Here is a 25,823-nt window from a genome sequence, read left to right as displayed (position 1 = left end):
TAAAAATAGGAGAAAAAAAAAAAAATAATAATAATGATAACCGAAATAAACCATGAAATTAATCCCTGTCACTGCCAGTGAGTTTCATGACCATCGCACATTGAGTTTTAGTAATTGTTTTGGATAGTAAGTATCAATACAATAAAGATATGTCAGATTATGGAATGCCAAGGGCTTAAGAGGACTAACACATGTTTAAAAAAGGTCCCCAGGCACGTAGAAATTAGGGATGGGAATCTCTGGCATGAAGCCGATTCGATATGTATCTAGATACACAGGTTACGATTCGATTAAAAAACGATACGTTTTTAAGGCCGACCGATTCGATACAGTTTAAGAACGATACCGTTCGATACAGAGTGAAAACGATACGATAGTAAACATTTGTTGTGTGTGTTCGAACAGTATTTTAAACATATAAAAAAGACCACATTTCTAATAGCAAAATTAAACAACAAAATTTCATACCAATGTTATGTTTTATTTTTTTATGAAAAAAATAAAAATAAGGCTTACTATATGACCGTCATTTTGTTGGATGGGATTTATAATAAAATAAAACTCCAGTGACAGGCAACAATAAAGTGCAGTAAATCAATTAGTGCATTTCCTGGTGTTTCGAACACAAGAGGTAAGCAATTTAAGTGCAAACTTTCAACGTAAACATCTTACCAACAAAAAATATTAATTATATGCAGCAGCTCTAGAAAAAAAAAGAATTAAACCCGCAATGTTATCATAAATAAATAATAAATTATGCTTTACCACAGGTATAATTGGGGGAATAAAAACATGGCATTTTAGACAGACAGGTCAATAATCATTACTTTTACCTTATACACAGCAGTATTTCACTTATGCCTGTGCTTCCACATTTTTTATATTCCTCATCACTGTCCATATCTTTTTTGAAGGGCAGATTTTTTCTTGAGGAAGATAAACATTAACATGTGGATTAGTTTAAGTAGACTGCGTTTCGTGGGAAAAAAATCTCCAAAGGAGCGTGCTGCCCTTTCCACCATTGTAGTGGGTTATTTTTCCAGGGTTAAAAACTCACGATCCCTGTACCGCCCCTCACATCACACTAGCTCTGTCTCATGCGAACAGATCTGGCTGCCTTCCTCACTTCAAAGTCCGACTTTTGTATTTCCTGGGTGCGTTGAAAATCAATCGCTGCACGTCGCTGGCGTCGGTGCTCAAACTGCCCATTGTTTTAGCATGTTGCTTCGTTGCCACTACCGGTTTCGTTTTCGTTTTGCTGTGAAGAAAAAGCTATGGAGCGTGCGTTACAGTGGTTTTATTAGCTCTCGCGTTGTGACACGCCCGTGACGATCGGGCAATGACGGCGACTAGTAGCGGTTCTGCCGAAATGCATGGGAAGTAGAGGCAACCATACCGTGAGTTGTGCTTGTCCATATTATATGGGGTCAGATTAGTCTCATAAATACTCGTACACACATTGTGGGATTCGTAAACACATAGCACGCGAAACACACACACATTGTGGGATTCGTAAACACACAGCACGCGAACCACACGCAATTAGGCTCGAGCGTTTACGTCACAGCAGCACGGGATCATGCGAGATTTGCGACAACGCAACCATTGCGGAAGCATCACGGGACATTTAAACTTAGCGGCAACCAAAGATGGAAAAAAGTAAGGAATACTTGCCAGTTCGATACAGAGACAAACTTGTTACCACGGCGAAGGACAGATATGTGAGCAATTTTAAGGATGTGAACAATGTTGACCCTCACGAGCAAGCCGAACACAAATGGAATAAAGATGTCGACAAGCTTCCACCACTACGCGAAATGGACATCATGCTGTATTTAGTGTTTGGTATATGTTACTACACTCATCAGCAATTCCGAAACTACAAATCGCTACAAAGCTACGAACAGTTTTGCTGCGGATGGGTGCAGGATCTTCACTTTATGACCATAGCAAACGGCAACACCATCTTTCTAGCAAAGGTAGGCAATGTGTGTTTACATTAGTCTGTGACCACGGATGTACAAAACTTTTGCTGCATAAAATGTAGCCTGTGTACAAATTCTTTGCCACTCTCTCACGTCAAAATATTACAGCTTTTTCATTTAGCAACGACATGAATTATGTCTTATGAAGACAATGCACATGTATGCATGCTAGTTGTTTAGCTGTAGCAATAGCTAACAACAGGCCGACTTAGGGCGTAAAGTTACTGAAATTTGCGTAAACAAACGAAATTTACTTACCGGAGTGGAAGTGCATAGAGCAAACTCAGTGTGTAACTGGAGAATCAAACGTTATGCCCTTCCTTCTGATCGAGGCCACCCATGCCATTCTTCGACGTTTGGTAAGTTCAGATATGAGCTTTCCCTCGCCTTTTCTCCATGTAGGGATCCGGAAGAAACTCAATGGTGTTCCGTCGAGCTGTACATTCTCCTTTTTCTATTCGATCGGTTGTTGCAATTCTTTACCGCACAATAATTTCCAACCATTTTTAAAGAGCGACCTGTGTTGAAATGCCTCAGTTTATCTTCCACAATGGCGATAGCGGCGGAAACCTCGCGAGTGCCACGTCATACGCTCGAGCCTAATTGTGGGATTCGTAAACACATAGCACGCGAAACACACACACATTCACCAAATGTGTGTGTGAATTGTTTTACGCGCATTTGTAACGTGCTTCCAATTACAAATTCCCACTTACGAGTGTGTTGATCGTTTTGATACTCGTCATGCGCAACTGAGAAGAACACATGCATTTTTTTTTAACTGGAGCCCGTCTTCAGCCAATCAGACGTCTTCTTCTTAAACAGCCAATCACAAGGGCTGGGCTGTTTCATTACGTCACTGCTGTGCGCCTTCAAGTCCGGTGTACTGACAAGTGACAAATGGGGAGCTTTTGTAAAAGTAGGAGCCCCGTTTTTGACAGCTCAACTCGACCGCGGGGACTATCGATGCAAGGTGTCCCGTCGAACAAATGTAGCGTACGTGTAGCATACGTTTAACGGTTTTGCCTTTCTCTGTCATTGACAGCTGAAGACGACCCATCCATTTTGAGTGGGAGGACCTCCCATGCACTTCAAATGGATTGGATGTCAACTGGTGAAAAACTCATTGAACCGCTCAGCAGAGGGATGATGAGAGCAAGATTAGATGTCTAATACTATACTATATGTGGCACATTTTTAACAGGCTTTTTGTCCGCTAAATAAGTCTTTTTAAGACTACTTTCTCAATTTCAAGCCTATTTGAAAGTCATACTTGGGAAAATTCAGACTTAAACCAGACTTCTTAATGTATGATTGTGATGTCTATGCTTAAACCAATTTAAGACCATTTTAAAAGGAAAAAAAATAGACATTATAAGCCTGTTAAAAATGCTACCTACAGTGACAGTATTTAAAGGATGGTAGTCTATTACGGATATAAAAAAATATATTTTTTGAAAGACTTGGAGCAACAGAGCTTAACCCTTTCTTGCCAAATGAATCACATTTGATACACTTAGGATTTAGAACTCTTTCCTCAAAAAAAAAAAAAAAAAGATGCAAGTCAACTCATGCATCTGCATGTTCCATGATAAAAACAGGATTTAACAAGGAAAATAGATATTAGAGCGCTTATTACACATTTTTCTTTACAAATTTGGAAAAAAAAGGTTTAAAACCTTATTTTGCACATTTTGTGATTTTCTGACAATTGCTTCATATTGCAGGCATTAAGGGGTTAAGACCTGCCACATGAATTTTACTACCTTTTTAAACACTTTTTTTTATCGCGACAAACCTAATAAGTGATCAATGATGGCAAGAGAGGATAAAGCGCAGCAGCAAATCCTCAGATCTGTTCTTTGGATGCCTTTGAAAGTAAATAGTGACATTGAGAGCAATCAGGAGTTCAATTATGTGAGGTGAGGAGACCAAGTAAGTTTCAGACATTTTTAAAAATTTAAATAGACATCTCAGACTCCCAGCCTGTAGGAGGGCACAGGCTAGATCTCCTCGAGCCTTCAGAACTTCGGGAAGGTGGGTCTGGTTGTGCCTGAGATCTCCATTGGCCATATACTCTTCCGCAAACTGAAATGGCATTTTAGGCATTCTGTTACATATCAGTGCTAAACAACAACAGCAGCAAAGTTTTATTGCAGAGACTCCGAAATCTTAAAATCATTACCTTTAATGTGAAAACCCCACAGCTACTGTTGTTCTGCTGCTTGTTATGGGCCACAGTTTTGGTAGTCCAAGTTTCTATTTGGAACTCACGGCCCGCCAACCTCAAGAAGTTCCTAATTATTGTTTTATAAGCAAAACAATGAACATGAACATTGAACTTTTAACTTCCATATTAACATAATACTAGGAATTTAAACTTTCTGAAGCGGTTACCTCCAATTCCGCAAGATTTTGCTCATATTTGTCCTCGTTACTCAAGGGATCGTTGATCACCAGTGTTCTCTTAGAAATGTGGACAATCTATAAAAGGTTAGTTCCTTTGTGTAATTCTGCACAATGACAGATTTATGTTGTTAACTTACTAATGAAATTTAACTTCTGTATGGCATCAGCTAAATTAATATCTATATATAATACATTCCAGAATCGGTAGGTCTTAAGAAAATATAAGAAACCCACTAACCACTAAAATCCAATGAGCGCATACAGGACAGGACAGGACAAATACACTTTTTTTTCAACAGGGAATTTCCTCTGAAGAACATACAATACCAAATTATTGTTATTTTGGGTTACTGGCGTTAAAATAATATAGCTAAATATTGGCATGAAATAGATTACCTTTCTAACAGGCTGAAATTTTCCCAAAAGCAGACTCCCAGCTACCACAGCAGAGAGTTGGTGAATGGGCTCCTGTTAAAAAAAGGGGTAACAACATTACAATTATACTCCGGCAAAAAATAAATGCATTGAGAAAAACTATATCCAGCACTTGGCTGCTGCCTTTCAATGAGGATATGCGTGTATGCATCAATTACTTGCATAGCAAAATAAAAAAATTGGCAAAAGGCAAGAATCTTTGTTATTTGCTAAACACTTATTGCTCCCACTGACTTCATCAGACAGCCAGCCGTTGCCTTTTAGCGTATGAAAAGACGTGTCATATAATTTATACGGTCCAACGACAGCCTCCACCTTGCCTTGGTCCTCTGCAGCCCACAGTAATTTAACTGAAAACACAACATTGTTAAATCAAAAAAAGTTATTATTTACGGCACTTGACCAGATGACCATCCGGTCAAAATTATCTACTGAATAGGCCAAACCACCAAACAAATCCTGTCGGTCGTTCACCAATTTTGTAAGAGCTGTACGAAGTAGAAGGGCACAATTAGATATACATTTTAGAACACCAACAACAACAAAAACTTGCCGTTTTATGTTGCTATTTGTCCTCTCATCCAGCCCATTCGTCTTAGGATGATATGCAGCTGTAACACTCCTTTCAATGCACAGGAGGGCACAAAGGTTATCGTTGAGCTGAAAAATTGATACATTGTAAATAAATCCAATTAAAAAAATAAAAAATAAATAAAAAAGGGGGAAAACAACAATGCCAAAATCCCACTGTGAAAATAATTTAATGCATTCAGATACCCAATTGACAAATTCTCTTCCTTGGTCGGACAGGATTCTTTGGGGGCATCTGTGTCTATAAACAATTGAGCAGATCCGTTATGCCACTTCTGATGCTGTTTTGGTTTTTAAAGGAAAGGCCTCAACCCACTTGGAAAAATAATCGGTGGCAGTAAGAATGTACTGAAAGCCATCCTTGGTTTTTGGGAGAGGCCCAGTCAGGTCTATCCCAACCAACTCCCAAACAGCAGACACCTGTGAAAGGCAAATCCAATATTGAACATATCTCTTACAGCTATTCCTACAAAATCTGAAGAGCACCATGTTTTATCTTTGAAGTTTTTAACTTAATCTGGGTAGATGGCTCCCACCTTGATATGAAGGGAACACATAAAAACCTAATTTTCACGCATGTCCAAATATTAAATACATGCGTGACATTAGACAAAGCTGTTTCCAATTTTTCACGCATGTAATAAAAACCAGAAATACATTTCTTTATTTGATTACACACGGTCACTATAAAAATATACCTTAATGCTTTGTAATGGCTGTGTCACACACAGCCAAAGAGTTACCAGTCCTCTGACATCCGTCGCATTCAGAGACCTTAAAACAAATCGTCATGAGAAACGGGTCAGGTTAATAAGATCTGACCAAAATTAGTTAGTGACAAAATGCAGAAATAAACCATCACATACCCATCAGTCAATGTCCACCGTCATGCCATCCCAATAATTTCTGGAGTACATTGAGGATCTGGTTTTAACAGTGCCTGTGTGTGCACCAATTGAAGCCGAGTGTACTTCATTAAACAGTGATCGTGCTTCTGTTTGGGACTGGATCACATATAAACACAAATACACACAAATAACAATTATATAGCTGTATACACACACACACACACACACACACACACACATATATTATAAATAACAGCAACATCACAAATACTTTGCCTACTCACCCTTCAGTTTGAGCTTCTGCATATATCTTCTTAAAGCACATTTCTGAGATTCACTATAAATTAGGGAATTCACCCCTAGACATAAAATTGAAAATCTCCTGGAACCTCTTCTCCATGTTGTACACCAACTGTAAAGCACATGCACAGAAAGACAAATTTGAAAAATGACTTCCAAATACTTTATACATACACTCCCGAAAACAATGATTAGCAGTTAAGCTTTTTTGAAAATTTTTAATATATATAGGACTTAGCTTTCTCAAAATATAATGGCTTAATTGGGTCACTAGCCATTTGTAGATATGGTTAATTTCTGTATGATTTCAAGCACGAAACTCCATTAAAACCCAGGTGACCCAAATGTTTAATGCTTATATCATACAATGCTAACTTCCGTACGCTGTTAACCGGCTATAATGTAAAAAAATCTCTCTTGAACAATAACCGAATCGCCATTAAATTCTTGGCGAACAACATGTTTACTGCTTAGACGTTAACTTCATTACGCTTTTGTCTTGCAATATCATCAATATTCCAATTCAGTCTGTCGTGTATATATATTTGCTTACAGAGGTTAGCGGACAAAACGCACTACACAATGAATATACTTTAGAAATATTACTCCCTTCCAACGACAACAATAGAAGCAAGGAAGCACGTGTTTACTCCGTATCATGAGACGTTAACTTCGTTACGCTTTTGTCTTGCAATATCAACAATATTCCAATTAAGTATTTCGTGTATATGTAATTGCTTACATAGGTTAGTGGTCAAAAGGCACTATAAAAAGAAAATACTTTAGAAATTTACTCACCTGCACGACAACCGCATGAACTGCGTCGTCGTCTAAAAGGAATCTCCAGCCGGACTTGAAGGCGCACAGCAGTGACATAACGAAACAGCCCAGCCCTTGTGATTGGCTGTTTAAGAAGAAGACGTCTGATTGGCTGAAGACGGGCTCCAGTTAAAAAATGCATGTGTTCTTCTCAGTTGCGCATGACGGGTATCAAAACGATCCACACATTCGTAAGTGGGAATTTGTAATTGGAAGCACGTTACAAATGCGCGTAAAACAATTCACACACACATTTGGTGAATGTGTTTGTGTTTCGCGTGCTATGTGTTTACGAATCCCACGATGTGTGTGTTTCGCGTGCTATGTGTTTACGAATCCCACAATTGTGTGTGGTTTGCGTGCTATGTGTGTACGAATCCCACGATGTGTGTGTGTTTCGCGTGCTATGTGTTTACGAATCCCACAATGTGTGTACGAATCCCACAATGTGTGTGTGTTTCGCATGCTATGTGTTTATGAATCCCACAATGTGTGTATGAGTACTTATGAGACTAATCTGACCCCATAATATTATAGCATGCGTGCTGTCTCAATCTAAGCGCGCTGTGTGGTGAATGACACAAGCGCAGCAAGTGAAGTAAAAGCTAAATTATCATTCCATTAAGCAATGCATTGAATTAGGCATTAGAAGCCGATTCTTGTGCTCGCGATAGCCGAATTATAGCTCTACTATCGGTTCGTTGAATATTTAATGGCAAATTACTGTCGAATAGTAACTTTACAATCGATACAGCTGTATCTCTCACCTGTAAAACCGGATATCCGGTCGTATCGGTTTATCGTTCTCAAGCTTAGTAGAAATCTCCCATTAGAATAATAGAGAGAGTATCTGATCTTTTCAATTTTCAAACATGTCATTAAGGCCGTCAGCCATTCGGTGTGTGTGGGAGGGAGGGGGTCCACCCACCTGAGGAGGACAGACCTACGGGCCAGGAGGGAAGCAAAGGCTAGAGTACGGCGCTGATCAGAAGACAGTCGAGAGTCCTCTGTAACTCCGAATAAACCAATAAGAGGGTTCGGTTCCACCCTCACTGTTAAGATCTGTGAGAGGGAATGAAAAACCTCTGTCCAGAATTTGCTGAGTTTAGTACAGGTCCAAAACATATGAAAGAGTGAGCCATCTGAGATGTTGCATTTGGAACAGAGTGGGCTGATGTCAGGGTAAAAAGTGGCCAGATTGGTTTTGGAGATGTGAACTCTGTGGACCACTTTGAATTGGATTAGATTATGGCGAGCGCACAGATGAGGAATTGACTCGTTTTAAGATAGATAACCATGTTTCCTCAGAGAAGGGGGTACCAAGGTCCTCCTCCCATTCCGCCCTGACTCTATCCATAGATGCAGACTTCAGAGCCAACATCGCGCTGTAAAACACAGAGATAGGCCTCTTCTGGTTTGGTTTTGAGGAAAGAACCATGTCAACAATAGTCCTGTCGGAGTTTAGCGTGGCGGGCAGATTACAAAGTATAAAATGTCGAATTTGCAGATAACGGAAGAAATTTGACTGTGGAAGTGCAAACTTGTTACGTAATTGTTGAAATGATGCCAAATTATCATCAATAAATAAATCTCTGAAGTGTTCTATTCCCCTCTGACTCCACTCTTTGAAGGCGGGGTCATTGAGTGAAGGTTTGAAAAATTGATTACGTAGTATTGGGCTTGATGGTGAGAAGTCATGTAAAATGAAAAACTTTCGGAACTGAGACCAGATCCTCACTGAGTGTTTAACCACTGGGTTCTTTAAAGATCTGGTTGAGAGTGGAAGAGAGGAGCCCATCAATGCAGCCAAGGATACATCATCCTCTGATCTCAACTCCATTGCCACCCAGTCAGGAGGATCTGGACGACAATGAAAGTGAGACCAGAATGTAAGACACCGCAGGTTGGCCGCCCAATAATAAAAACGGAAATTAGGCAAAGCCAAGCCACCGGCAGCCCTCGTCTTTTGTAAGTGGGTTTTATTAAGACGAGCCCTTTTTCCTTTCCAAATATAAGATGAGATAATCGAGTCAAGATGATCGAAAAAGGTTTTGGGAATAAAAATTGGTAGCGCCTGAAATAAGTACAAGAATTTTGGTAAAATTGTCATTTTAATCGAATTTATTCGCCCAATGAGAGACATGGAGAGTGGTGACCATTGTGTGAGTGTTTGTTTGGTTTGATTTATTAGGTTTAAAAAGTTCTCTTTAAAAAGGTCTTTGTGCTTCCGGGCAGTGGCGGAGCTAGACTTTTATTCTTGGGGTGGCCAGGGGGTGGCCGAGGCTATTTCAGGGGGTCCACAGACTATAACAATACATTTGTTTCTTGACTTATCAAGTGCAATCAGAGTATCAAATGTTGAAATGTACATACTAAGCACACAGGTGATGAGATTTATGTATATAATTTGTTTATTAACTTGATAATAACTATTTTTTACAAAAATGGTGAAAATGCACCAACACATTCACAGTTACTCATACGACCCCCCCCCCCCCACACACACACACACATACTTCTCTCATCAATATCTTAACGATGTAAAAAATGTAAAACACAACTTTGTAACAACTTTGTTATAATTAGTCTGAATTTGTATGTCATTATGTCACTAAATTATTTCCAGGAGATTGTAGATAAGTGATGTATGCAAAATAATTAATCCAAATATTTTAAGATAACTATTAAGATAAATATATTTCCATACAATGGCTTCCATACTATATGGAAGCCATCGTATGGAAATATATAGTAGAACTACTACTATAGAACTAAATATAAAAAATCAAGCTCCATACTTTCCATACTCACGTAGGAAACCTGTATCTGAAAAATTAAAGTGAGCATGTGACTGCCTCTCAGACCAGAGAAGCTGCTTCTCTGCTCTGACTGACCTGGTGATGGGCAGTGTGTGCCAGATTCTTTTTCATCCTTAGCCTGACTCGTCCCAGACTTGGATCGCTTTAAAAAGAGGTTATAAATCTTCGCCCCCTGCCTTTTCATTCGGAACTGTCCCTATGAAACAATGAGCCAGTCCTTTTAACGTTACTCCTAGCATCACTCAAAATCACACAATGTTGGTAAATGATTAAATCCGTACTTCAAGCCTTAAAAAATTCAGGGCAAATAAACCACCGTAGACATAAATTTAATATTCTGACTTTTAAGCTAGTTGACAGCAGGCCCGGCCAACTACCGTGTTCACGTGACGTTTCATTTAAGGCAAGAGAGCATGAGACAGCTGGCTAATGCTCTACAATTATTGGAGAAACATGTATGTAAATAGCGACCCAAATGAATTAAATATAGACGTTAATATCGAGCGGCTGTTGGAAGCTGGACGACATGAGATTAACTTTCACGTTTGCTTGATGCCGTGGCTCTCTGTTTTAGCGACAACAAAAAATCTCCTTCCTACAAATTTAAACATTGACTCATTAGGACACCAGCATAAAACTTACATTACGACGAGGATTTCAGTGGCTTGAAGGCAGGGTATCCAAGTTCGTCTCCTTGTTTGTTCTTGTCACTTTGTTTATCTTCCGTGTTCCGTTCCGTCAACGATGACCAAGTACTCAAATCTTCCTCCATTTCAGTGGCGATTCTTCTCCTCATGAAACCGAATTTGCAACGCTTTATGGTACATAGCGCCAACTACTGTACAGGAAGGACTTAGCAGTCGGTGCCGGGATATGTCATTGTCAATCATCTGGGGTGGCACCTGGGGGTTCCAATCAGATTTTAGGGGGGTCCAGTGCTACCCCGGCCCCCCCTCTAGCTCCGCCACTGCTTCCGGGTCATCGTGATGCCTAAATAAGAAACTTTGTGAGTTTCAATTTTAAATGGTAAATGGTGTTGAAAGTTGGTAAAGTCTGAAGCAGACATAATATTGCCAATTGGAAACAGCTCACTTTTTTCAAAGTTAATTTTATACCCAGGTAGTTGACTGAAGTTATTAAGTAGTGATAGAGCCGAATGGAGAGAAGTAATCGGGTTTGAGACAAGGAGCATAAGGTCGTCCGCATAAATCGAGGTCTTATGTTCAATGCCGCCTCTCCATATACCCGTAATGTCATCCCGGCTACGGATGGCGATTGCAAGAGGTTCGATAACCAGGTCGAATAGCATGGGGCTGAGAGGACACCCCTGGCGAGTACCCCGATGCAGTCTGAAAGGATTAGACAGCTGGGAGTTGGTTCGGATAGAGGCTGTAGGATGAGAGTAAAGCAATTTAATCCACGCAATGAAATTTGACCCAAAACCAAATTTCTCCAGCACTGCCCACATGTAGACCCACTCCACGCGATCGAATGCTTTTTCAGCATCAATGGAAACTATACACTCAGGGATGTCATCAGGAGTAGAATAGATAATGTTTAATAGTCGGCGTACATTAAAGAACGAGTGCCTACCTTTTATAAAACCGGTTTGGTCCTCAGATATGATAGCTGGAAGGATGGTTTCTAGTCTGCGAGCGAGAACTTTAGCTAGAATTTTTGCATCGGTGTTAATAAGAGAGATGGGCCTATACGAGGCGCGATGCGTGTGATCTTTGCCTGTTTTGGGGATAAGGGTAATATAGGTTTCAGAAAATGATTTAGGAAGGGAACCTTGCCAAAATGATTCGCAGAGCACAGAATAAAGTTGTGGAGTCAAAAGTAAAGAGAACTTTTTAAAGAACTCAGCTGGAAAACCATCGGGGCCTGGACTGCTGCCTGACTGCATTGAAAAAATAGCTGAGGCTATTTCATCCTGTGTTATCGGCTCATCCAGTCTCTTACCATGGTCTGGTTGGAGTTTGGGAACATTGAGACTGCTTAGAAAGTTGCAAATGTCATTAGGATCGGGTGGAGATTCTGAGGAGTAGAGGTTTGAATAAAAATCCCTGAAAGCATCATTAATTTGAGTGTGGTCCGTGGTAATTTCACCATTTTGTGTATGAATTTTAGTTATGTTTTGTTTCGCAGAAGAACCCCTCAGCTGGTTTGCAAGCAGTTTGTCGGCCTTGTCTCCGTGGGCATAGAATGTGGCTTTATTTTTGAGGAGCAAATGTTCGACTGAATGGGTAGTAAGAAGGTCAAATTTAGTTTGGAGCTCTAATCGTTCTTTATAAAGATTTTGATTTTTAGTTTGCGCATACTGTTTGTCAATTTCCCCAATTTGATGAGCCAGATCCGAACGCTCTTTGTTACCTTTACTTTTCATTTGAGCTGTGTAAGATATAATTTGTCCCCTAAGGTAGGCCTTAAGGGCATCCCATACAATAAGACTAGAGACCTCGGGGGATATGTTAGTCGATAAGAAAAAGGTTATTTCATTTTTTATGAACTCCGCAAATTTGTCATCTGACAGAAGAGTGGAGTTGAAGCGCCACTGTCTGCTCCTCCGAGGGAGATTTGGGAGGGAGATGGTCATGGAAACAGGCGCGTGGTCTGAAATGACAATACTATGGTAATCACAGGAGCGGATAAGGGGCAGGAGACCATGGTCAAGTAAAAAATAGTCTATGCGTGAATATGTATGGTGGACAGGAGTATTCTTTTTCCTGGGGATGTAAAGAGCGCCACACATCGCAAACACCATATTGCATGAGGAAGGCCTGAATGAGAACGGCTGATTTACTCAGCATGCCGGGGTTGATGGAAGACCGGTCTAAGAGTGGATCCAGCCAGCAATTCAAATCACCTCCAAAGACAAGAGAGTATGTATTAAGGTCTGGGAGTAATGAAAATAGGTGCTCAAAAAAGCTTGGTTCGTCCACATTGGGGGCATAAACATTAACGAGGACCACCATTGTGTTGTGTAATTTCCCAGTCACAATAACATATCGGCCAAATTTATCAGAGGTCACATTATGAGGCTCAAAGGTAATATTTGGAGAGATTAAGATCGAAACTCCTCTGGCCTTGGCCTGAAAGGAGGAGTGGAAAGCCCCTCCCCCCCAACCCGTCAGGAGACGCCCGCTGTCTGAGGTGCGAATGTGTGTTTCTTGCAGAAAAGCAATGTCTGCTTTAAGCTGTCTTAAATGTGAAAAAATCTTTCTCCTCTTCACTGGGTGGTTCAAGCCCCTGACATTCCAACTGACAAAATTCAAACAACTATCCACAAGCATTTAGAGAAAGTGAAGAGTGTGAAATTAACTAAATGGCCGGTCAAAGAAAAATAGATATATACGTGTACATTTGATTCCTTAGCTGTTGGCAGTGACCACCCCCCCACCCCTCCCAAGAAAGCTGCCAAAAAGAAAAGCAGCAAGCTCTTAAACCCAAACATCTAACTAAATCTTCCTGTCCCAACTAAGCTGCTCCTCCGGTATCGAGCATTATAATAGTAAAAGTCAAACATCCCCATAGACAACATTGAAACAAAGATCAGTCCCGAAAGACTTGTCAGATTCTATTTAAATTAGATTCAATCGACTTGAATTGAATTCGGGACCAGTTTAAAAAAAAAAAAAAAAAAAAAAAAAACATGTATGGCGCACGTACGCACACAAACGATTAGATTATTACAATTTTTAAAAAAAAAATTTCTTTTTCTTCCTCTTCTCTTTCTTTCCTTTTTTCTTTCCCTTTAAAATATTTATTTATTTATTTATTTTAATAGAGCAGTTACGATAAGCGCGTTCCCTGCGTGTTCTGCATGGCTCAGTCGCGCTGCTATATATTACAGTAAATTTGTAAACGAACCAGCATGTCGGTACTCCGTGGCCATCTGGAACTACGGCAGAGTTACCTCTCATCCAGTCAGGTTGAAAGTGTGTTATGAAGTTATGAACGTGATTTGGGAAGGGTGTCGATGTACTTCTGTGCCTCTTCCACTGAGCTGATCCATTTCTTGACTCCCCTGGCCAGCGTGAGCCGCAGCCGGGCTGGGTATAGCAGCGCGGGTTTCAGACCCCACTTGTACAGCTCTGCCATGACGTATCGGTATTCCACGCGCTTGCTGGCCACCTCAGGACTGTAATCCTCCACCACTTGGATCGCGTGGCCGCGATAGTTGAGCATCCCTCTCCGACGCCACTCCCTGATGAGTAGGTCCTTGGTCTGGTAGTGGTGGAGGCGTACGATTACCGGTCGCGGCCGCTGTCCGGGAGCCGGTTTAGCCGCCAGGGTTCGGTGGGCTCTGTCGATGTCCGGCTTGGAAGGCAGCGTCTCGGAGCCGAAAACCTCCATCAGCAGGTCCGCGAAGAACTCGGAGGGTCGGCCACTCTCGGTGGACTCAGGGATCCCCAGAATACGAATGTTTTGCCTGCGGCTTCGTCCCTCCAAGTCAGTCACTTTGGCTTTTAACTTGGCGTTGTCGATGGTCAGCGCGGCGCACCTTTCCTCCAGGTCGCCAACTCGCTGGCTCAAGTCGTCCGCGGCGAGTTCCAATGAGGACACACGCTGGTCGTGGTCATCCACAGTCTGTCTCAGCGTGTCCAGCTTTGAGTCCAGTTGACTGAAAGAACTTTTGAACTCAGCCGCGATTTCCTCGCGGTGGTTTTCGAGTAGCGTCGAGATCGCATCAAGTGTTAAGCTAGGGTTAGCTTCTTCTTTCTTGCTCGACTTACTGCCTTTAGAAGCCATTAGGAGAATTGGTTTTACCTTTAGAGCGTTATCAACCAAATAGACGAGTGATTTAAGTTGGGCGATGTTGTTGATAAAACGATAAATTAACCGGCGAGCACGCGCCGTGCAGCTACTCCATCTGTCTCCGGAACCGGAAGTCCTGTCCGAACAAGCTTAACAAAAAATCCACACCGTGGCATCACACATCAAGCAGATGAATATGTAACTTTTTCTCCGCAGTGACAAAAACAGCTGACTTTGGCCCAGGTAGGTATGGAACAATGAAATTAATAGTTCACCTGCTGTGGCCTGAACGCAGTCTTCCTCCTGGTGCGCATGGCTTGTGCAGTCCCTGTTTTTTCACCTCTTTTATCAACACCATCGTCGTTTTGGGGCTTTTTGAAGAAACTTCGGACACTCCGTTGCCTTGACATTTTTCAGAGTAAAGCCAACGACGTCATGCATCAAGAGAGACAATAGCTAATCAATATGCCCACTCGTCACCCTGTGGTCTGGGGTGTGAATTGCAACCTGTCAAAATGACGGATGGACTTCAGTTTTTTCCGTCACCGTTTTAAAAAATCGGTCAACGACGGAAAATATTCGGTTAACGCGACCCCTGAGCTTGTGTATTTAACGGTAATATAAAATAAGAAACGCAAGCTTCTTTCTAATATCGCTGTACACAATGCTCAGCGCACTTGCGCAAACATTTGCACGCATGCGCACAGCAGTTAAAAGCGGCGAGTACTCACTATTTTTGTTCTGAGTTTTTTATGACCTTTTCATTCCCTAAAAAATACGTTTTGCATGTTTTACCCTTCCATACTTTTAACCATTGTGTTTTTTGTGGTAGCTTTAAAGCAGTTGACCACATTAGTCACGTAGCGTATTTGAACCGTCCTTATTTGATATAACTAAATTTGTCTTTCTTACAGCATTTTTAGTACGTTCTGCCTGTATGCATCTAAAAAAAAACAAGTTGAGAGCACACGGTAGTACTTTGGTTGTCAAATTTGCCTCATATACAGTAGGACGCTTCGCCGATGTAGACATTTTGGCAAAACGTCGGAACATATGTCCTCCACACCGCTCTCACCTTTTAAACCCCTGACCCATTTTCATGCCTGGTTTTGAGAAGTCATAAAACAAAGAATTACAGAGGCAGAAAAAAATATAAAAATAAACTGACCAATATCATAAGGGTACGTAGGAAAGAATACTATAGTGAAATAACAACAAAAACAATATTAAAGGAATATGGGACATACAGTATAGAATGGAATTATTAAAAATGGTCCTACGCAACAGAGCTATCCTCAATACTTTGTGGAAAATGATGAGAAGAAGCATAGTATGGATGACATCAGCAGCAGCTTCAATGCTTCCTTAGTAAATGTTGGACCAAATCTGGCAAAAAAAAAAATCCACATGCAAGTTTATCTTAGGAATGAAAAGAAAACTTTATTGAAAGGAATCCCAGCTCAATGTTCCTTACAGCAGTGGTGGAAGAAGAAATAATTGATACTGTAAAATGCATGTAAATGCAAAACATCCACCGATTCAAATGACATTGACATGACAGTTGTGGAAAAGGTCACTGAGGTGATTTCAAAAGCACTAACATGTATTTTATCATTTTCAACAGGCAAATTTCCTAACAAAATAGCTAAAGTAGTGCTATTATACAAGAGTGGAGATAGGCCTGTAATTTGTGAGGTGGTGCCTGTTTCTCTACTTCCACAATTTTCTAAAATTCTTGAAAAATTATTCAACAACAGATTAGATAAATTCATCAGTAAATATAACTTACTCTTCGACAGTCAGGATGGATTTAGGGCAAACAGTTCAATATCACTAGTTTTAATTGAATCGGTTGAGGAGATCAGTAACGCTATTGATCACAAATTACAATCAGTTGGAATATTCTTAAATCTTAAGAAAGCATTTGACACTATTAATCATGACATTTTAATCAATAAGCTTGAAAAGTATGTGATGGGGGGGGGGGGGGGGGGCATTACAGTGGGTGAAGAGGGTGACTATTCATCATCATGCTTGGATATTGCTTGTGGCGTCTCCCAGGGTTTAGTGTGTTAGGTCCAAAACTGTTTCTTCTTTATATACATAATATATACACAAAGTTTCAAGAATATTAAAATTAGTTTTATATGCAGATGAAACAACTTGCTTTTGCTCTGGGGGGGATGTGCATGAGCTCCAGGTGAGGGTGTCTGATGAAATTTGTAAACTAAAGACATGGCTTGATACAAACAAATGATCATTATATTTAAGTAAAACCAATCACGTTATTTAGCAGATACAATAAATATAGTCAAGTACAAATACAGATAGATGGGGTGAATATGAAAGGGTCTATGAAATCAAGTTTCTTGGGGTAGTTATTGATGACAAGGTGAACTGGAAAGCTCATATAAAACATATACAAAGTACCATGAAGCAGATCAGTCCTGACTTAAAGGGCAACTGAAGAGCTTTTCAGATTTCGCTCTTAAGTGTTTTACTCAGTCGAATTGTATTAAATGTGTCATTCGCTCTCTCAAAAAGTCACATAAAAAAATAATAATAATTGGCTGCGTAGTTTTTGAGTTATGGCCATAGCAACACCATAGCAACGAGGGACGCGCCGTCCTGCCGACCCCCACCTCATGACGTAACTTCCAGGAAGCCTCGCCACCACTCTGAACGCGGAAATATAGCACCACGCTATCCTCGCCATATATTGCAAACATTTTCTGGGTTTTACTCGCGGGATTCGTCATGCCATCTCGATGTGCAGCGATGAATTACTCACAGGAAGATTCGAGACTCTAGGAGTGGTCCCAAAACAACTTCTCCTGCAAAGGTTTGGACCGTTTTTGTTAGCATGCATACAGGTCCCCAATCGGCTCATTGTTTTCATCATTTCAGCCACGACAGCTTTGAAAACCTACAACAATGCAACCTTGGTTTTAAAAAGACGTAAGTAGAACATTAATGGCTTTTTTTGATAAACGAGGGGGACTCCTACTGCCGGTTTGTTGAAGTGCGACATTTTTTTTTTTTTTTGCTGTTGGCCTGTCATAAGTAGATAGGTTGGCTGACATGTCGTCTACTCATGTGATTTTATTACTATATCCAGGGGTGCAAATAATTTTTTTGCCCAGGTTCTCAGAGGAGGACCTGGAGATGTGACTTGGTCCTCATTGAGCTTGAGAGCCGACCCGCCTGATGCGATAAATTTATGACAAGCTTTACTTAGAGCCAATTAACTTTAATTCATCATATTAACAATGCTTGATTAACATCAACTGGCACAACAAAATTGCTATTTCTTTGAAGTGAAATGTAAAGAAATAAAAAGCACCAATTCAAAATAAAGGGCATTATGCGGCTCCCACATTAACTCCAAGCCTTTTTAAAAGTGGGATGTCCTCCTCATAAGACCTCATTGAACGTGCATGTTTAGCTTTGTAAAATGCGAGCAAAAACACGTTTGTCAGTGCATGTCGCTGTTCATTACCTTTATTCCGCCACTTGTCCATAGGGCGAGTGGGGTCCTGTTTGACATCGATAGTTTGCTTAATTGCCACATGCTCTGTTTCTTTCGTGCTTTTCAAAGTTTGGATGGCTGAAATTCTTTGACCCTACATAAAACGCGCTGCTCTTCTCGGCGACATTGGGATTCTCATGGCACATTTTGTACCGCATTTCCGTGCGAGCATCATTTGCTTCTAGCCATGGTACCTCATGTAGCACTTTTCAGCAAGTCTTTTTTTTCGGTAGCTCCGGTGACGTCTCTGTCGTCTGTCTGTCTTTTGACGGGGGTGGGGGAACACGGAAGTAATTACTCAGTGTGGCCTGCCTCTTCGACATTTTGAGAAGTTATTTTCTCGTGGCCGCCGCAAATACAGTCGAAATAGAGGGCTAATTTGAATGGTGATCCCTCTGTGGGTGTGTGGTGTAAAGCCGGCAACGCTATGGAGTTGTGACTCCGGTTAGAGAATCGACGGAGGATGTTCAGGATCAATTCCTTTTATTGATGATGAATTGGAGAATGCAATTCACTTTGAGCTGTGTTGTGGTTTCTGAAAATACAGGATAACCATATAAATGTCAGAAAAATAATATAGCCTATAAAAGATACTGTATAAATGTATATCTAAATTAACAGGAAAAACATTCAATATAAATGTAATACACTGCTTTTGTAATGAATAAAATGCTAATTATTAACAATAATGATCATACACATTAAGCAGGAAAGTAAACAACAATATTGATATATGAATTGGCAACAACAAAACTCTTAGCCTTCACAATGTAGCCAAAAGGGCTACCGATTAGCATTAGCGCTTAGCGGCTAGCTCTCGGCGGCTAGCGGTTAGCTCGTGGCGCCTAACAAATGCAATGGACCCTAAACAGGTAAGTCAACTGCCAAAGTATTTTACACTATACCCACCTCTTTCATTCACACACAACATTCGGATGGCAAACAAGCAGGACGGCAGCTTTAGAACGTACTGTACGCCGTGAAAGGAGGAGAGAAGTAACTTGTGCACACAGCAGTCAAGGGAGGAGAGAAAGTAACTCGTGCGCTTCAATGAAGGGAGGAGAGGAAGTGAATCATGCGCGCTTCGCTTTCTTAAAGGGCCAGCGCAGCAACAATTAAACGGAAGCACACACACTCACAATGGGGCTTTCCTACAACAGTGGTCAGCCATCGGTACGCAAAAGCGTATGGAAGCCGTTGAGGGCCAGCGCGTTTGTCTACGTCCAGTACGCATGCTTGGGGACTATAGACCCTACTCACGTGAGGTCACAGCCACGCCCCGGTGCCATGTTGTCCGCATACTAGTCATGTTAATGCATTAGCGCTTCGTAAATTCCTATTATGGCGTGTTTTTCTGCTCGTTAACATTAAACAATCAAAATGGTGAAGTCGTGTGTGGCGGTCGGTTGCAAAAACAGAGAAGATAGACGGAGAGACTTGAATTTTTACCGTATTCCGAGAGAGCCGAAGAGGAGACCGCGATTGACTGCTGCAATTCGACGAGAAAACTGGGCTCCAAACGACTACCACAGATTATGTAGTAGTCATTTTATATCTGGTAAGATGCATTTAATATATATTTAGAGGGTTTTGGGCTGACAACCACAATTAAGATCATTGCTAGGCTAATCGCCGACAACATACACGTATGTATGTAGTTAGAGTGCTATCGCTAAACCATATAAACATTAAAAGCCCTAGCTCCATTGACAAATGAAATGAAATACATTAGACTTGACAGTGGATGGTAGCAAGAACAAAAGATTTTGAATTGAAAATTTCGTAACTCACCTTCCGAGCACAAGATTCCTGCCGAATTTTCGTGTACGAGGACCTGTTTCACCCAACCAGCAACGTAGCATTTATAAACCTCCAAGCTCTTAAAGTTTTTCAAACTTTCGTGAGAATAGGCTGATTTTGTGTGGACAAGATAGATGTCAGGCGAAGCCAGCGGGTCGGAAAACATCGATTTAGGCATCAAATACGGATCTGGCGAATGGATAAACTTAAGCTTTTCCACGTAACGCCTTTTATGCAACGGATCCAATGAGTTTACAGTGTCAGATAACACCGGGGCTTCCATGAATTGCTCTATAACTTGCTCGACTAATTGAAAACAATGAGAATAGGTCTGAAAAAGAGGTACAGTATGGCGGCCGGAAACAGCGACACGCCCATTTTGTGACGTAGGTGAGTAGGGTCTATATCAATAGGTGTTATGTAAATTCAAATGTCCCCAGCACCAAATAGGTCCTTGGCTCGTTGTTTTTTATATCAAATAGATGCTGCTATGACTGGGGCATTATTATTTGATCACCAAGAAATTATTAAATTGAAATTAGGATTCATCCAATATTTTCATGCTGCTGTGATTTTTTTTCTCTCCAGGAAGCCAAACATAAAAAATTAAGTGGCGGAAACCCTCAACACGATGAAAAAAGCGTTGCAAGTCAGTTGCCACCCAGTTTCCCAAAATAGAGAAAGAGTGGGTCGAGTCATATGATGACCCAAGTGATGCGGTGTCCAGCGATGACGACTGAAGAGATCCTATGAGGCCTGCCAGATGCTGAGTTTCTTCCGTCTGCGACATCAGATGACGATGATTTAGGAGAAATAAATGTAGCAAATTTTGATGACATGAAATCATAAACTAGTCATATATACAGTACACATTTTTTAAAAGAAAAATCTAGTTACCTTCATATTTTAATGAGAATGCATTATCTTTGTAAAGAGAACACTTCATGCTACAGAAAAGAGTACATATTTCCCACTGCCATTATCATTTTTCAATGTTGCGCTAGTCCATTGCTATCCTAACTTTGTGTTGCTTACTAAAATTATGCTCTTTGATGTGTGCCATTGTGTGCTTGGTATAACATATGATGTGTCACAATCTGACAACGAAAGCTAATGCTGATTCAACATAAATCTGGTATCATTTCTTATTGTGGCCTATTGAATATTTTTTCAGAATGTAATATAATTACAATATATTATATACCAATAGAATACATTAAACAGTCAACAAAATGTGTCAATGTTGTTAACAATTTATGGTTTTATAATTCATGCCCCTGTCAGTGCTTCAGCCTCCTCAAGTTTGGCTCTCACGTCTGGGATCTCCTGATGACACAGGCATACTCTTGGAAGGGTAATTACTTGACGGTTTACAGCAACACCTGGAAAATAAAATGGTTTTGTCATTTATTTTGAAATATCAATAACATATCATTCATTTAGCCACATTTGGGCTAGCTTTATCATATTTAGATTGGTAGGAGCTGTCCCATTACCTAATATCGTTTTAGCTATGTGTAGAGCATTCATTTAGCCACATTTGGGCTAGCTTTATCATATTTAGACCGGTAGGAGCTGTCCCATTACCTAATATTCAGTTTTAGCTATGTGTAGAGCATTCATTTAGCCACATTTGGGCTAGTTTTATCATATTTAGATCGGTAGGAGCTGTCCGATTACCTAATATCCAGTTTTAGCTATGTGTAGAGCATGGAAAAATATACAACCATGTAATCGCATTCTAATAAAAAATCACGATGCTGGACTTACCACTCACTCTCCCGTTCGTGAAGTGTCGAGCTGTCAATTGGCGTCATGACGCCATCTGCTGTGTCAAGTAAATCGCCGTCATCTGACCCTCAGGTTCAAACATGTAGGGATTAATTGTAGTTCATCTTTCCTGGGAGCCTTTGCCATCGATAGCGTCACGAAAGAGCGATCCTGAATGGTTACCTTTGGTGGAAATATCACTGACATCGTTGTTGCTGCAATGCTAGCTGTGGGTAGTCTTCTGTTGCCTACGTCACACTTCCGGGTTTGCGAAGGGACCATTAACGGTGTGCAAAAAAACTAAAAAAACGCAAATTATCCTTACAATTACGTGTTGATAATGTCATGATTGTTTTGACGAACTCGTCCAAAGTTTATATTCATAAAATTACACCAAAATCCGGAAAGGTCTTCAGTTGCCCTTTAAGCTAAACAGTCTTGACAATAAATCACTCCACATTCTTTAATCCTGCCATATCTACAGGACTGTAAATGTACAATAAAATCACTATCCTTTTTGCAAAAATGAGCCGTAAGAATAGTACATAATGCTAGTTATAGGGATCATACCAATATATTATTTATAAAATCCAGAACATTAAAACTCAGGGACTTGGTTCATTTTCAAACAGCTCAGCTCATGTATAAGGCTATGCACAGGTCATTTCCTGCCAATATACAGAAACTGTTTTTTAACAGAGAAGGTCAATACAGTTTGAGGGGGGAGCTTCACTGACAGCATCAGAGGGTACGGACTACATTAAAAAGTTTTGGTGTCTCTGTTTGTGGAGTGACGCTGTGGAATTAACTAGATGAGGGGCTCAAGCAATGTCCAAGCATGACCCAGTTTAGGAAGTGGCACAAGCACGGGGTATAGGGGAGAAGGGTTTCAGAGATAGGTGGTGTTCACATATCTCTTATTGGCTTGGTCCTATTTATTGTTGTTCATCTGGCATCTTAATTGTATGGTTATTAACTTTCTTTGTTGATATGAGGACTCGTTAAATAGGGCGGACTGATATAATTAAAGAATAGAAAAGGGGGTGTAGGTTTTAATAAGCAAATGCTTCATCCCACTCCTTTTAGGAAACAATGAATAAGTTCTAATATTATTATTAATATTGTCTTAAATATTGTTGCTGTTATCTCAAGTATTATCATTGGCTTTGTCAGTTTTTTCTTTTTAATTTCTCATGTCCAAAATTAAGCATTCATTCATTAAAAAAAATTAAATGTGTTCGTTGGCTGTCACTGACTAGCATATGCGGTCGCTCCACGAAAATAACAAAATAAATCATCCTGAACAACGGTCAGAGACGTAACACAACCAGAGGATATAATATATAATGAAGACAGGGCATAGGGTGGTAAAGGATAGCTTGTTGAAACAGGAGAGTGTCATTGTCAGTGGCGTAAGGCTACCTCTGGATCAGGTCGGCTGTTTTTCCAGTCTTTTTTGACCCTCGACACTCAAGCAATCTCTTTAACTGAACATTTGAATGTTATTCCACATATTTACCAGTGAATTTGGCACCAGGGACATCATTTTCGGACAGAATTGGTAGGTTTAGCTCGGTAAACATCTCTTTCGTACACCATTTATATGCATCTAGCATGAGGGACATATGCATGTTTAACCCCCCCCCACACACACACACACACCCGGCAACAGTTGCTAACGTCATGAATATTAATGAGGATAGATGACATGTTAAGCGCGGTACGCTATTTTAATGAACATCCAATGTTCTTAAGTAGTAAAAATTGAGGTTTTGCATTTAGAAAATGTGGAGGAAAAATTAGGAGATGGAGGTTGGGGTTGCTGCTGGTTCTGTTAACTTTTGTTTTGCAAATCATTTAAAAAAAAAAAAAAAAAATTGAATGAAAATTTGTGTTATATACCCTACCCACCGACGTCACAAAACCACGTGCTCGCTGTATGGTTCCGCCCACTTGTCCGTCATTTTGTCTCTGTATTAGCATTGGTTTCAATTGATCGAGGAATTTAAAATGCATTTCATGGAAGACCCGGTGCTTTCTGATGCCGTAAACTCACTGGATGTGTTGCATAAAAGGCGTTATGTGGAAAAGCTTCGTTCTATACAGTCGCCAGATCCATATTTGATGCCTAAATCGATGATTTTTGACCGGCTGCCTTCGCCGTCTCTGCCTGACCCTGATATGTACAACTATCTTGTCCACACAAAATCAGCCTATTCTCACGAAAGTTTGAAAAACTTTAAGAGCTTGGAGGCTTATAAATGCTACGTTGCTGGTTGGGTGAAACAGGTCCTCGTACACGAAAATTCGGCAGGAATCTTGTGCTCGGAAGGTGAGTTACAAAATTTTCAATTCAAAATCTTTTGTTCTTGCTAACATCCACTGTCAAGTCTAATGTAGTTCATCTCATTTGTCAATGGAGCTAGGGCTTTTAATGTTTATATGGTTTAGCGATAGCACTCACTACATACATACGTGTATGTTGTCGGCGATTAGCCTAGCAATGATCTTAATTGTGGTTGTCAGCCCAAAACCCTCTAAATATTTATTAAATGCATCTTACCAGATATAAAATGACTACTACATAATCTGTGGTAATCGTTTGGAGCCCAGTTTTCTCGTCGAATTGCAGCAGCCCATCTCGCTCTCTCCTCTCCGGATCTCTCGGAATCCGGTAGAACTTCAAGTCTCTCCGTCTTCTCCGTCTATCTTCTCTGTTATTGCAACCGACCGCCACACACGCCTTCACCATTTTGATTATTAATGTTAACGAGCAGAAAAACACGCCGTAAATAGGAGGAATGTACATAGCCGTAACAGGTCAACACGATGTGTTGACGGACAAGTGGGCGGCACCAGTCAGGAGAGCGGAGTTGTGACGTCACGTGGGTAGGGTCTATAGGAATAACTGTGCCAAAAGCAGTTTTATCTATATTTCAGTGGTTTTCCGAGGTAAGCTACGTGTTTTCCCACGTGTTTCAATTTAATTTCCATTTGTGTCAAGCTATTTTCAAGTTCTAGTTAAGTTTTAAGTTAGTCTAAAACTGTAAGTACTGATAGGCTTTTGAGTTTTTGCAGTGTTCAAAATAAATGTATGATACCTGCTGTATTGGAGCACATTAGGGACAAGTGCTACTTGGTGTTTTATTCAGCAATGACTACTGAGCTAAAACTGACAGTTAGCTTTATTATGTTTTAATTTTACACCCTCATCACTCTACAGCGCTGTGTTTTTACAGATTAAATAAAGCCTGTATGTAAGACACGTTAGCCACGCATCGACAGTGGTCATAATCAATAGAAACCTAGCCCTCCGAAGGGCTAACGTTAGGTGAGCGAGTGACAGTAACGTTATATTAGCAATGAGAAGTCTGCTGCTTAAAGATGGCGGCTGTTTACTAACGCTGCCCAGACCAACCAAGTCTGTCATTTCGCATCTAGTCCTATATGCATGCAATATCTATGAAACGCATCAGACACTACCACCTACCACACTCGCATCGTGTGGGCATAGTTTTTAGCAACGTCGGCGTATTCTGTAGCGGCTGTCGGCTGCGTTTTTTATTTATTTTTTTATTGCTTCTTCCTCTACGCACGTGACGTCAGCGCGTTGTCCCGCATTAAAAGTAGTCCGGGCAAAACGTGATGCTTAGAGCTGGCAAAATTAAACGATTCCTCGAGGTGAATAAAATTACTCGGATCAGTTTTTAAACTCGAGTCACTCGAGTATTCGAGTCAGCTCTAACTGCGTATAATATAT

The 25,823-nt window shown here is 40.5% G+C and overlaps 1 protein-coding gene across 1 annotated transcript in view; it reads right to left on the bottom strand.

Annotated features, from left to right (window-relative positions):
- LOC130927841 (uncharacterized) overlaps positions 1–25,823 on the bottom strand; it is a 238,216-nt gene that overhangs the window by 9,750 nt on the left and 202,643 nt on the right. The window lies entirely within an intron of this gene.

The sequence above is a fragment of the Corythoichthys intestinalis genome, chromosome 13 (genome assembly GCF_030265065.1).
Source record: "Corythoichthys intestinalis isolate RoL2023-P3 chromosome 13, ASM3026506v1, whole genome shotgun sequence".
Taxonomy (NCBI): Eukaryota; Metazoa; Chordata; class Actinopteri; order Syngnathiformes; family Syngnathidae; genus Corythoichthys; species Corythoichthys intestinalis.
This window is presented reverse-complemented; position numbering and strand designations above follow the sequence as displayed.